Here is a 15,806-nt window from a genome sequence, read left to right on the forward strand (position 1 = left end):
TGGAAGCTGGAGAACTTGATAATGGAAGAAAGGTCATTTAGCATACAACGTGAATAGGAGAGAGGGCCTAAAATTGAACCTTGTGGTACTCCATGCATAAAATTTTTCCAATTTGACTAAACCAAGAGTTGGGAGTTGTGACTAAAACCAAGAATAGCTAACTTATTTAAAAGAACTTTATGATCAACAGTATCAAATGCTTTAGAAAAATCAAATAGGGTGAGGATGGTGCATTTTCTTTGGTCCATAGCTGACCTTATATCATCAGTGACACGAAGGAGAGCTGTCTCAGTTGAATGGTATTTCTTAAAGCCTGCTTGAAAGTTATGAAGCTTTCTATTGTTGTCTAGAAATTTACAACTTGAGCATGAATAAGTCTTTCTAGCACTTTGGACAATGCAGGTAGAATACTGATTGGTCTGAAATCCTCAACTTTATTGGGAGATTCAACTTTATTTAGAGGGCTAACCAGAGCAAACTTCCAGTTTTAAGGGAAATTGCCTTCTTCAAGTGACTTGTTGTAATGTATGTAATGGTTGGTAAAACAGCAAATAACATCTTGATAAATTTAATAGGAATTTTGTCTACACCCATAGCATTACTATGAATACGTTATATTGCTTTGGAAGTGTCTTCTTCTGAGATTGGATGGAAATGAAATTGATCAATAAGTCGTATATCTAAGTTTGTAACCTGCTCTTCAAGATCATTGATATGATTACCAATTACAATTTCGTCACGTTGGTTGGAATGTGAAACGGAATGATCATTTATATTGTCCAATGGTAAATCAATTTGGGGATTCAATTTCTGTTTGCCGAGCTCACATTGTTTTATTCCCTGCCAAAGTGATTTAGAGTCTTGTCTATTGTTTGTCATGAACGAATTCAAGTACCTAATCTTTGAGTTCCGTAATTCCTGTTTGACTCTATTTCTAAAGCTCCTATACTCTGTTCAAACTGTCCAAGTCGAATGTCTTTTTAAATTTTCTATGTGGTTTGTCTCTACGCCCCATCATCTTAAGTATGTCTTCAGTCATCCACGGTACTCGTCATTTTCTATTAATCCTCCTTGTCACATAAGGTGCATGTTTGCCATACAAAGTCAAAGTCCAATTCTTGAAAGTCTTGACAGTCTTGACCATGTCATCAACTGAGGGTATTGCTTCAATTTGATGCCATGGAGTCTGAGGGCCATATCATTCAGGAAGGCGTCTTCATCAAAGTTTTTGAAGACTCTTTAAGTGATAATTTTCTGTTCTGGCTTAGGAATCTTATTGGAAAGTACACAGTAGATCAAATCATGTCCATGTAGATCAAATCATGTCCAGAAATAGCTGGAACTGGGATTTGACCTGTTTGAACAACCTCGTTGGGATCACTAACAATGAGAAGGTCAATGAGTGTGTCTGATTCATTAGTATGATGAGTTGGATCGAGAGGTAAAATAGTCATGTTTAGGCATGGGAAATTGTAGTCAGTTGAAAGTAGTCAAAGTTACGATTTGTGATGTTAAAGTTGGTGTTCATATCCCCCATAACTGGTATACGGTTATAACAAGGCATAAGAGAAAGCAAGGCATTTTCAAATTTTGGTGGGTGATAACAGATACCAACGAGTAATTTATCAGAACTGGATAAGGATAATTCAAGTAGCATAAACTCTGGTCTGGTACAATACTCCTGTTTGATGTGATTAAAACTTTTTTTGATACCATCTTTCACATAAACTGCTACACTCCCACAAGCTTTATTTAATCTATCATTTCGGAAGAGATTATATCCAGGTAATGCAACAAGATTTGATGGAATACTAGGCTTTAAAAATGATTAGGAAATTCCAGTTATATTGAAGTCCTGAAAATGGAAGATTGCTCTGAGTTCATCAATATGACAGCTGCGGGATTGGACGTTTAGGTGAGCAGCTTTGAAAAGTTTTTTGAAAGAGTGGAGATCATTTGATAGAAACAAACCTGCGTCATTATTACTATTATTGAAATAAGCATACCTACTTGAGGGCGAGCGAGCTGACGTGTCAGTGAGATGCATCAAGGAAGCAGCAGACCAACCTTGAACCTACCTCAGAATGACACATGACGGGAAAAATGGGGATGAAACTGATAAAACTTAACCTAAATGAAAAAGTCTCTTGACTCGAGTGCATTCTGTATGTCTTGACAGTTCGGCTCCCTTCACTATTTAAAAACACTAGTTCTAAAATTCACTAAACTTGCAACAATATTCTAGTAATCATAATAACTATAAGATGAAGAAGAGTAATGAGAAAGAAAAATAAGAAGTAGAGGAGACGATTCAGAAAGTGCTAGATTTTTCAGATGAGTTTTAAATAGGATTGAACGGTGAAGTATGAAAAATATGATATAGTTTTAGAAGTATAATTAACTTGGGAGTTGCAATAATGATAAAAGTAGCAAATTGAGTAGGTACTATAATATTTTAGTGATGGATGTCTGAGATATTAATAATATCTAATGTAAAATACCCTTCTGTTCTATTAATAATTATTTACAAATGGCTTCTATTGTTCGAGGTGTGACAATAGTAGATGATATCATTATGTACACCCCATATAGAAGAGATAACAACCTATAACGTGTGTTAATTATCCAATCTATTTGAAATTCAGCATTTCAAAAATTATTAGTTATGGAACTAATTTTGGTAAGAGATGTAATTAGTAAGAATAAAGATAATAATTTTCTTATTACCCTCTGGAGTATAGCAGTTGATTCATAGAATGTAGTTTTGAGAATTAATATCAAGATAAATTATTAATGAGTATTAACAAATGTGGATTTCCTTAATTCGAAATAATTTCCATATATACAATCATAAATAGCAGTGAAAAGATTCATTTATAGAACAGAGAGCCAGCTCATAAAGAAGGCCAAGGTATATCTACTGTGAAATTTATTAATATGATTTTCCTATTATTGTAGTGAAGGGCACCTTAGTCAATCAAATGCTGAAATGATTCAGTTTACCTTTAGATTTAGGAGGTCGGTCATTCTCTTGGCTATGTCGAGTGAGTAAACGTGTGTTAGTTCGGCTCCGTCTTCTAATAGATATTTCGTAGGGTTATACAGTTCAATTCACTAGAAATTATACATCAAGTTACTCTTTAGTTTTTCGAGCTAAATTCAATAGTGAAATTATATTTTTGATTAACTCACACTCTTTTTATTTATCTTGAAAAAACATTCCTTATTCTTCAGTCTACCTTCTCGCCTGTAAAAGTGTAATTCCACCTAACGGTACACTATGGTTCAACCGAACAGAGGCACGCCAAAGAATGAGGTCAATGCTCCAAAGCCAAGGCCTTCTCCAGCTATTTCTGGATCATTGTATCAAGAGACCTCTGCATTATTTGACAGCAAATTGAGGAACCTTTGCATAATGCCATCTCAATGGCTGTGAAGTCTATTTTTGAGGAACTTCAGGCATTGAAGGAGGAGAACAAACAGCTGCACGATAGAATTCGTGAGCTGGAGGTGTCTTGTCACCTGAAGGTCGACGACCTCGAGCAATATGGGCGCCGACATTCAATACATATTTTTGGGATCCCAGAGAGCGACAAAGAAGACACAGACCTGCTGGCGCTTGATGTCTTCAACAAGAAGCTGAACGTGCCCATGACTCTGGCGGATGTCAACCGCTCGCATCGTGTTGGAAGGCGTCAACCACCTCAACAAGGGCAAGCGAAACCCAAGGACCGACCCATCATAGTTCGACTCTGCAGCTACCGGACCAGGAAGATGATCTTCGACGCTAAGAGGAAGCTGAAGGGTTCCGGCGTCACCATTCACGAGGATCTGACTGCGGAGCATCTCAAGATCCTCAATGCTGTGGCCGACCGTCATGGGCACAGGAATGTCTGGTCATCTGACGGGAGGATTAAGATCTCTATCGGCGAGGGAGGATCCAAGAGGGTCCACACAGTCGAGAGGATGAACGATCTTCAAAAAATAAAGGTAAATTAAATCATTTCAGGATTCGATGACTAAGGTGCCCTTCACTACAATAATAGGAAATTCGTATTAATAGATTTCACAGTAGATATACCTTGGCATTTTTCATTAGCTGGCTTTCTGTTCTATAAATGAATCTTTCCACTGCTATTTATGATTAAATATGAGGCAATCATATCAAACTAAGGAGATCCACATCTGTTAATACTGATTAATAATTTATCTTGATATTAATTCCCAAAACTACGTTCAATGCATCAACTACTATAGTCCAGAGGGTACTTGGAGAATCATTATCTCTATTCTTACTAATAATTATCACATCTCTTACCAAAATTATTTCCATAATTATTAATAATTTTCGAAATGCTGAATTTCAAATAAATTGGATGATTAACATACGTTATAGATATAGATGTAATCTATAGGTATAGATAGTAATCTCTTCTATATTAGGTGTACATAATTATATCTTCTACTATTGCCACAGCTCGAACAATAGAAGCTAATGTGTGAAGAATTATTGATAGAACAGAGGGATGGGTAGTCTGTTCATATCTATATATATAAAAGCGAAATGGCACTCACTCACTGACTGACTGACTGACTCACTCACTCGCATAACTAAAAATCTACCGGACCAAAAATGTTCAAATTTGGTAGGTATGTTCAGTTGGCCCTTTAGAGGCGCACTAAGAAATCTTTTGGCAATATTTTAACTCTAAGTGTTGTTTTTAAGGGTTTAAAGTTCGTCTTTTAGCATGTATATTCTTCTTCTCCCAATCTCTTAATTATAATTGAAATTTCCATATCATATGTTACTATAGAACTATAATCTAGATAGAGTACCTCTTCGAAACAGTTGTTAACTGGCAATTAAATTAATAATTTTGTCAGGTTGGCATTAAGTTGAGTTGACTTTGTTAGGTTGGCACCAAGTTGAAGATTTAAATGCATTTATCGCGGAAAAATTGATTGGGCACTGCTACTTCAATCCTGGGAATATTATATAATTAGCCGTCAGGCTCGCTTCGCTCGCCATATCCGTTTAGCCAGACGTTTAGTCTGGACCCCCGACTGGATTGTCCTAACATATGATGAAAATGCTCAAATGAAAAATGCAGACGAGCGAAGCGAGCCTGCTGATATCATTCTTGGACGATCCAGTCGGGGGTCCAGGGGGCGGAGCCCCCTGGCTAGACGGATATGGCGAGCGAAGCGAGCCTGACGGCTAGTGCTTATATAAGGGCTGTGTTTCATTTAACATTATCTTAGACATTCATCACTAAAATATTACAGTTCTCAATTTACTACTTTTATCGTTATTGCAACTCCCAATAGTTAATTTATACTTCTAATACTATATAATATTTTTCATACTTCACCGTTCAATCCTATTTAAAATAGGATTATTTTCCCTGTGATTTTTCCACTAGCTATCCAGCATGTTCAAATGTTTATTTCTCTTTCTATATCTATTTCTCTTTCTACCTTTTCTTTTTCTATCTGATTACTTTCTACTAATATCCATATTTGATATACTACTCGCTTTATCTCCACTTGGACTAGATCTCCCACTACCAGTTCTTCCTCAGTCTTCATCTTATTCTCCATTAGGATTATTCATCACCGGAACTCTACACATCTACATCTTATTGTGTTTAGTGAATTTTTTGAACTATTGTTTTAAATAGTGAAGGGAGCCGAACTGTCAAGGCATACTAAATGCACTCGAATCAAGAGACTTTTTCATTTAGGTTAAGTTTTATCAGTTTCATCCCCATTTTCCCCGTCATGTGTCGTTCTGATGTCAGTTCACGATTGGTCTGCTGCTTCCATGATGCCTCTCACTGACACGTCAGCTTGCTCGCCCTCAAGTAGGTATGATTATTTCAATAATAGTAATAATGACGCAGGTATGTTTCTAGCAAATAAGCTCCACTCTTTCAAAAAACTTTTCAAGGCTGCTCACCTTAACGTACAATCCCTCAGCTGCCACATTGATGAACTCAGAACAATCTTCCGTTTTCAGGACTTCAATATAATCGGAATTTCCGAATCATTTTTGAAGCCTAGTATTTCATCAAATTTTGTTGCATTGCCTGGATATAATCTTTTCCGGAATAATAGATTAAATAAAGCTTGTGGGGGTGTAGCAATTTATGTGAATGATGGTATCAAAACAAAAGTTTTAATCACATCTAAATAAGAGTATTGTTCCAGACCAGAGTTTATGCTACTTGAAATTATCCTTATCCAGTTCTGATAAATTACTCGTTGGTATCTGTTATCACCCACCAAAATTTGAAAATGCCTTGCTTTTCTCTTATGCCTTGTTATAACCGTATACCAGTTATGGGGGATATGAACACCGACTTTAACATGACAAATTGTAACTTTGACTAATTTCAACTGACTACAATTTTCCAATGCCTAAACATGACTATTTTACCTCGCGATCCAACTCATCATACTAATGAATCAGACACACTCATTGACCTTCTCATTGTTAGTGATCCCCAATGAGGTTGTTCAAGCAGGCCAAATCTTAGTCCCAGCTATTTCTAGACATGATCTGATCTACTGTGTACTTTCCCATAAGATACCCAAGCCAGAACAGAAAATTATCACTTATAGAGACTTCAAAAACTTTGATGAAGCCGCCTTTCTGACTGATGTGGCTCAGACTCCATGGCATCAAATTGAAGCATTACCCTCTTATTACTGAGGGTAATCAGTTGATGACATGGTCAAGACTTTCGTGAATTGGACTTTGACTTTGTAGGACAACATTTGACTTTAACAGTTTGATTGAGTATAGGAGCCATAGAAATAGAGTGAAACAGGAATTACGGAACTCAAATATTAGGTACTTGAATTCGTTCATGACAAACAATAGACAAGACTCTAAATCACTTTGGCTGGGAATAAAAGAATTCGGGCTTGGCAAACAGAAATCGAATCCCCAAATTGACTTACCATTGAACAATATAAATGACCATTTCGTTTCACACTCTAACGAACGCAACGAAGTCGTCATTGGTAAAGTCGTCGTCAAGTTGTAATTGGTAATCATATCAATGAGCTTGAAGAGCAGGTTACAAACTTAGATTTACCAATTACTGATCAATTTCATTTCCATCCAATCTCAGAAGAAGACACTTTCAAAGCAATTCAAGGTATTCATAGTAATGCTATGGGTGTAGACAAAATTCCTATTAAATTTATCAAGAAGATGTTATTTGCTGTTTTACCAACCATTACGTACATTTTCAACAAGTCACTTGAAGAAGGCAATTTCCCTGAAAACTGGAAGTTTGCTCTGGTTTGCCCTCTAAATAAAGTTCTATCACCCAATAAAGTTGAGGATTTTAGACCAATCAGTATTCTACCTACATTGTCCAAAGTGCTAGAAAGACTCATTCATGCTCAAGTTGTAAAATTTCTAGACAAGAATAGTGAGCTTCATAACTTTCAATCAGGCTTTAGGAAATTCCATTCAACTGAGACAGCTCTGCTTCGTGTCACTGATGATATAAGGTCAGCTATGGACCAAAGAAAATGCACCATCCTCACCCTATTTGATTTTTCTAAAGCATTTGATACTGTTGATCATAAAGTTCTTTTAAATAAGTTAGCTATTCTTGGTTTTAGTCACAACTCCCTAGTTTGGTTCAAATCTTATTTCTTAGGTAGGAAACAATGTGTTTCTGTTGGTGACAACAAGTCAAATTGGAAAAATGTTATGCATGGAGTACCACAAGGTTCAATTTTAGGCCCTCTCCTCTTCACTTTGTATGCTAATGACCTTTCTTCCATTATCAAATTCTCCAGTTTTCATACTTATGCAGATGACCTTCAAATCTATTTAAGCTGTCCCATAACATAAATTAATGAAACAGTTGGAATAATGAATCAGGATATCAATTCGATAGTGGAATGGACAAAGAAAAATTGCCTTAAGCTTAATCCCATCAAAACACAACCCATTATAATTGGATATTCTCGTCTTATAAACAATATTGACCTTGAATCGATTCACAAAATTAGTGTAGACGGTAATGACATCCCTTACTGTAGCTCAGTTGAAAATTTAGGCATTATTATGAATAATACTCTTGACTGGTCAGAACAAGTGAACAAAACTTGTAAAAAGGTATTCTCAGCCATGCATGCATTGAAGAAAATGCATGATATCCTCCCTAGAAAAATTAAATTATTATTGGTTCAATCTCTCTTCTTCCCACATTCAAAGTATTGTAATTCTGTTCTTAAAATATATGCAAGTCACTCTGAATGATAAACTACAGCATTGCCAAAATTATTGTCTACATTTTGTATACTCTCTCCAACGCCATGATCATTTCACCCCAGCCCACATTGCTAGTTCAACATTAAAGCTTCCCGATCAAAGGCTTTTTTGAATAGTCAAGCTTGTTAGAGATATCTTGAAATATGGTAATCCGAACTATTTTAAAGATGATTTCAAATTTGTCTCTGAAGGTAGGAGGATAGATGCTTCACATACTAGAACCGGAGAAAGTACTTTAAGAATACCCAATCATCGAACTACTATTTTCACAAAATCCTTCTTAGTCAGTGCCTGTCATGCATGGAATGCACTTCCTGTTTCTATCAGGTCTATCGAGAGCCAAGCGAGCTTCATCCTGACTTTAAAAAAACATCTTTTGGAACAAATGACTGAAACTGTCCAGCCCTAGAACGAATAAATATTCATATTGATTAAAACTTTTACAATATTCCCATTAATAAATAAATACTTAGTTTAAATAATGAAATTAACGTTTTGGTAGAATAAAATGAATGAATAAAATGATTATTTCCCAAAAAAACTAAAACTACAACATCAATTACACAAAATATTAGATAAATTACAATAGTTAGTTACAAAAATTCTTATAATGTGTCCTCTACTTGTTTAGATTTTTCTGTGTGGAAATTGACCTACTCCACTATGGCGTACCATGTTCTAGAGTAGGTTTTGTTATTTTTTTTTTTTTTTTTTTTTAGAGAGTTAGAGAGTTAGTAGGGAGGATATTTTTAATATTCTTTCCGAAGAATGGACATTGATATGTCCAAAGCTCCGCCAATTTATGTAGATGCATAATGATATAATTATTATCTATAGTTATTATATCACAAATTGCTTTTTCATATCATATACAGTTCAATAATTATTTTCTTAGTCTATATTATGTAAATTCATCTATAGTTTTGCTGTATTGTAAGCTATTGTATACAGGGTGATTCATAATTATGGTAAAATAATTTAATACGCGATAGTAGAAGTAAAAATAAGAAGAAAAGTTCTCATAAACATATATCCAAAAACGCTTCATTAGCGAGCTTTACAGGGTGAAAGTTTTCGTCCGGAATTCAGTTCCTCTGGTGAAATACACCGATGCTGAATTGTTTAGGGACTAGTTTTTGAAAGACATGCTGGATTCATATGGAAAAATATCTGAAAAATTGGATAAAACTAGTCTGGAAGCTGTAGTGTGAGTAGTTTCTGAGAAAAAAAGTTGAAATATACAAAAAATCTAAGTAGAAAAACAAAGACTTCTACATTTGATGCCCAATAACTTACTTTCTTTAATGACCAGTAAACAAATAATTCTTCGCAATAAAAATTGTAGAGAATTTAATTCTGAAAAGAATCATGTAAGCTGTGTAAACTAAATTTAAATAAAAGTTGAATAAAATGTATTCTTATGTAGTACATACACCACAAAAATTTGCTGTTTTAAGAGGAGAGAACTAATAACTCATAGGTTGTAGCTGATTGCAAATAAAACATGGATTTTAATAACAGCTGTTCCAAAACAGCTGATTTATTTTGTTTTGAATAAGAAAATATTTAAAAGAAATTATCAGCTGAAAATTATTTTCAGAAATATTTTAGCTCACTGTTGAACAAAACAACAAACTGTAAGTTAGGCCTACTGTAACAGCGCTTTGTCTTTTGTTTAATCTATTTACCAATTATTTGTAACCATTTCACTTTGCTTTTGTGTTAAGTGTTAACTTTTAAAAAAATGGCATGTGATTTTAGACATTATTCATACTCCGAATTAGCTGACATGCATTTAATGTATGGAATGGGACACTACTGTAATAGTACTGAAGCAAGACGTTTGTATCAAGAGAACTTTCCTAACCGAGTAAGTCCAAGTTCAAGGTTTTTGCCACTATTCATCAACGTCTGTCTGAAACAGGTTCTTTGATATCCAAAGAGCAAATTTATGCAGGCAGACCCCAATCTACTATGACTGTTGAGTTAGAAGAACAAGTTCTTAATGAAATTTATGAACATCCAGAGAAGAGCATGAGAGAATTGTCAGTGCAGTTTAATGTCAATCAATCTATTATTTGGAGGATACTAAAAGAGCAACAATTACATCCATACCACCTCCAGAAAGTTCATACTCTATTGCCACAAGACTGTATTCCCCTTGCTGGTATTTGCCGATGGTTTTAAGTAAAACTTGTTAACCCAAACTTTTCAACAACCGTTTTATTTACCGACAAAGCACACTTTTCAAGAACAGCTATCATGAACGTCCACAACTAACATATTTGGGCAGATGAGAATTCTCATGCCATCAATCCTAATCCACAGCATCAGTTTTCAGTAAAAATTTGGGCAGGAGTCATAGGAGATCATCTACTTCTGTTCGAGCTTCCTCCCAGGCTTACTGGCATAATCTACTTAAACCTTTTGAGAGAGGAGCTATTTATCTTACTTGAAGATGTACCTCTTCAGTTGCGCCAGAACATTTGGTTTATGCATGATGGAGCTCCAGCACACTTCAGTGTTGCTGTTCGTGAACACCTGAATCACAGCTTTCCAAATCAATGGATAGGCCGAGGTGGGCTAGTACCATGGCCAGCTAGGTCACCAGACTTAAATCCTTTGGATTTTTATCTTTGGGGACAATTGAAAACCTTAGTATACAATACTTCGATTGATACCATTGAAGTAATCCGATTAAGGATTTTGAACGGAATAGAAATGATAAAGCAGACTCCTGGAATATTTGAACGGGTCCGACAATCGATGAGAAGACGTCTGAAAATATGCATTCAGAACAACGGAGGTAACTTTGAACATCATCTTTAGTCTTTTGGTATAACTTTAATGTCATTTAGATATGTTACTTTCATATAAAAATGACTTTTCATAAAAAACCGAATATTTTATTTGCAATCAGCTACAACTTATGAGTTATTATTAGTTCTCTCCTCATAAAACAGCAAATTTTTGTGGTGTAATGTACTACATAAGTATACATTTTATTGAACTTTTATTTAAATTTAGTTTTCACAGCTTACATGATTCTTTTCATAATTAAATTCTCTACAATTTTTATTGCGAAAAATTAATTGTTTACTGGTCATTGAAGAAAGTTATTGGGCATCAAACGTAGAAGTCTGTGTTTTTCTACTTAGATTATTTTCATAATTCAACTTTTTTCTCAATAACTACTCACACTACAGCTTCCAGACTAGTTTTATTCAGTTTTTCAGATATTTTTCCATATAAATTTAGCACAAGATTTTCAAAAACTAGTCCCCAAACAATTCAGCATCGGTGTAATTCACCAGAGGAACTGAATTCCGGGCGAAAACTTTCAACCTGTATAGTTCGCTAATGAAGCGTTTTTGGATATATGTTTATAAGAACTTTTCTTCTTATTTTTACCTCTACTATCAAGTATTAAATTATTTTACCATAATTAAGAATCACCCTGTAAAAGTGTATAAGCCAGTATATATTGTAATCTACATAAATAAAGTACTCAATCAATCAATCAATCCTCTCGGCTGTGTGGACCTTCTTGGATCCTCCCTCGCCGATACAGATCTTGATCCTCCTGTCAGATGACCAGACATTCCTATGCCCATGACGATCAGCCACAGCGTTGAGGATCTTGAGCTCCATAGTCAGATCCTCGCGAATCGTGACGCCGGAACCCTTCAGCTTCCTCTTAGCGTTGAAGATCATCTTCCTGGTCCAGTAACTGCAGAGTCGAACTATGATGGGGTGGTCCTTGGGCTTCGCTTGCCCTTGTTGAGGTGGTTGACGCCTTCCAACTCGATGCGATCGGTTGAGATTGGCCATTCACAGGCAAGTTGAGCTTTTTGTTGAAGACATCAAGCGCCAGCAGGTCCGTATCTTCTTTGTCACTTTCCAGGATGCCAAATATACCAATTGAGTGTCGGCGACCATATTGCTCCAGATCGTTGACTTTAAGGTGACAATTCACCTCGAGCTCCCGAATTTTCTCATGCAGCTGTTGATTCTCAACTTTCAGTGCCTGGACTTATTCGAGAATGTTCTTCATTGCCATCGTGACAGCATTTTGAACAGATTCTTCAATTTGCAGTCGCATTATGCGAAGGGCCTGCTCAGACAATGAGGATTCAGAAATAGCTGGGGAAGGCCCGGCTTCGGAGCGTTGACCCCATTTTTTGGCGTGCCTCTAGGTCTAACCATGATGTACCATTAGGTGGATCACAGGCGAACAGGTATACTGAAGAACTAGGAAAGTTTTTTGATAAACTAAAAAGAGAGTGAGGTAATTGAAAAGATAATTTTACAATGAATGAAGCTCAAAAACCTGAATAACTTGATGTATAATTTGTGGTGAATTGATCTGTATAACCCTACGAAGTATGTATTTGAATGCGGAGCTGAACTGACACACGCTCACTCACTTGTGGTGAATTGATCTGTATAACCCTACGAAATATGTATTTGAATGCGGAGCTGAACTGACACACGCTCACTCACTTGACATAACACAAGAGAGGGTGAAAAGAGAGAGAGAAAGAGAGAGAGAGAGCAGGAGCGAGTCACGCCACTCTGCGTTCTCAAATAATTATCAGGCAATACTCATCAATTGTTCTCACACTATTACAGTGTAGATAATGTCCTGTAACATCTAAAGGTGCGACCACACATGCTGAACCGAACCTCGAACCGTAAAGCAAACCGTGCATTTCGCCGAACATCGCGCCTTTCAGCGAACATGAGCATATGTTTCATAAAGTTAAAAATCAGCTGTTAAACATTCGCCATACCGTACTCCGAACCGTTCGCCGTGCCGCTCGTTTCTGTTTCAACTGTTCGCCGTACCGTACTCCGAACGCTGAACTTTTCAGCCAATCAGAATCCTCCATTACAATTCGCCGTGCAGTTTGCTCTACATTCATTGTTACAAATGATAAATTGATAGGACCTGATAAATATTTTCTAATTCAAATAAAATAACTTCTGGAAAAATAATGAATGGATAAATACCAATATTAAAATATAGTTTACCAAGAACTCAGTACAACGGCAATTCATTCAACTAATTTTGTACTGATAAAATTATAATCATTATTTTTTATTGATAATCAATTTTATCAACTAACCATAAACTGACTGAAATAATTACTTCAATTTCCAAGTATTTGATTGATAGAATTATATAAATCTACAGTGTAGGTCATATCTAAATTCACAAAGAGTTCTATTGTTGTTGGCAAGAAACATGTTATTCAACGCAGAAATCATTGTTATTTCAATAAAAGATAGGATAATTTGAATAGTTTCCCTTTCAGGGGGAGTTTTGACAACCCACAAAACTCATTTTTCATTTGAAGAAATATCGAAAAGGTGCCCTTATTTCTTGTTCATCTTGCCAAGATAACTCTCATTTCAATATTAAAATTTTCGACTGACTGTACGGTGAGTCAATCATTCTATCAGGGCTCGAATAATTTTGGGATTGTAATTAAATAAAAATGGAAGAGAATAATTTATTTAAAAATATCAACACCTTCATTCAAAGCCATATTAACTGCATGCGTATTCATTCATATTGCCGATACAGCATTGATAAAACTGTAGACATTTATTTAGCACTTTGTCTCAAAAAACTGTTCTAGCTGAAAAATTAATAATCCATGCCACGTGTAGGCCTATACATTGCATCAGGAAAACGAAGTTCAAAAACTAGGTTTTTCTAAACAGATGTTTTTGAGATAATTTATTTGATGCAGCTGTTCCACATTCACCATATACAGAGTTTGTGGAAATAAAAATATTTATTAATTATTAAAACAATACTATTATAATATTAATAGCCTAATAATATTAATATTTGAAATATTTTCTCAGTTAAAAGTTGTCCGCATATCGATTACTCTGATATTTACTATCAAGTTTTATAGATCTCAAATTGAAGATTCGATTTTAATCGAGAAAAAATGTAATATTACAAATACCCCCCTCTTGACATAAAAAATTTTACTGTTTGAGAATTCAAAGAAAAAAATTACATTGAAACAAATTGAAATTGTTGAAATTAAATTCGGGAACAGTAACAATTTTTTCTATAAAAACATTACATGTCATCCTATAATATTGAAAAGTATTATAAAAATTCATCAATAGCATTTGTTATACATTTCCAAACAATATTTCAAAGTATAGAATATCAAAATCACTTTTGATTTAGCTTTATAATTTAAGGAAAATATCTCAACAGAAAGTTTAATATATATAAAGAATAGTTTTTGAAATTGCACATAAATTTAATAGATTGAAAAATTCAATTTTTTATTGCATGAAAATTTAGTATGTTGAACAAAAAAAAATTATTTTTTTTTAAATGAATTGATGAATTGTTACATTTAATTTTCACTTAAAATTTCAATAAATCCAAAAATGTTTATTTCTTTCACTATTGACGCGGTTGATTTTATCGATGCAAATTCTGGAAAACAGTCCGTTAAGGCACTCAGTATGAATTTCAGTTAAGTGTGACTCAGTTAGTTCAGTGTGATGACATCAGTGTTGGGCTGATCCGAATACTCGTAGTGTTGGGCTGATACTTGTAGTCGACTGATGCATACCAAACTCGATACAGGTGACATCTCAGTTAGCATTGCCTCATGCTTGTAGTAGATGGCTGCATACCAAACTCAATACAGGTGACATCTCAGTTAGCATTGCCAAACTCGATACAGAGACACATATAATTATACAATGTACATTTCAGGCTTGAAATGACAATGTAATTTGTTTTTTGGAAAAGAGATAGATGCTGCATACAGGATTAACTTAGGTGAGGATTAATTTAGGTAAGGTTTGGTTTTTTGATATTTTCAGCTTTCAAGTTTAGAGTTCTGCATACAGGAATAATTTAGGAGAGGATTTTTTGAATCAATTTCTTCCATGATACTGTGACTGTTATTCTGAATTCAAAGTTGCGAATGTGAACATGGATGGCAATCACCTCCAGGTAATGTGGTAGTGTTGAAGTTTGAGTTACATGGTCAGCAATAGGCGTTGGCATTGTCATTGGCGTATGCATTGGTGTTGGCATTGGCATTGTCGTAGGCATTGGCATCAACATTGGTGCAGGCATTGGCATTGGCATTGTCGTAGGCATTGGCTTCGACATTGGCGCAGACATTGGTGTAGACATCAGTGTAGATATCAGCATAGTTATTGGTGTAGATATTGGCGTAGATATTGGCGTTGGCATTGGTGTAGGCATCAGCTTAGATATTGGCGTAGATATTCAATTAATGAGTCACACTAGTTCGAAAATCACCCAAATATTCTTAACACTCTTTATGGCGTTCACTTGTTGTTGATTTCGAGATTCACGTGATAATTATTTTGATGTTAATGTCCATGCTGTACTTGTTATTTTAAAATGCTTATAAACTAAAAAGAAAATTTTGATTAGGCTTCCAATACAAACTAATACACATGAAAATTATTTCTAAGTATATAATAA

Source organism: Nilaparvata lugens, chromosome 4, assembly GCF_014356525.2.
Source record: "Nilaparvata lugens isolate BPH chromosome 4, ASM1435652v1, whole genome shotgun sequence".
NCBI classification, from domain to species: domain Eukaryota; kingdom Metazoa; phylum Arthropoda; class Insecta; order Hemiptera; family Delphacidae; genus Nilaparvata; species Nilaparvata lugens.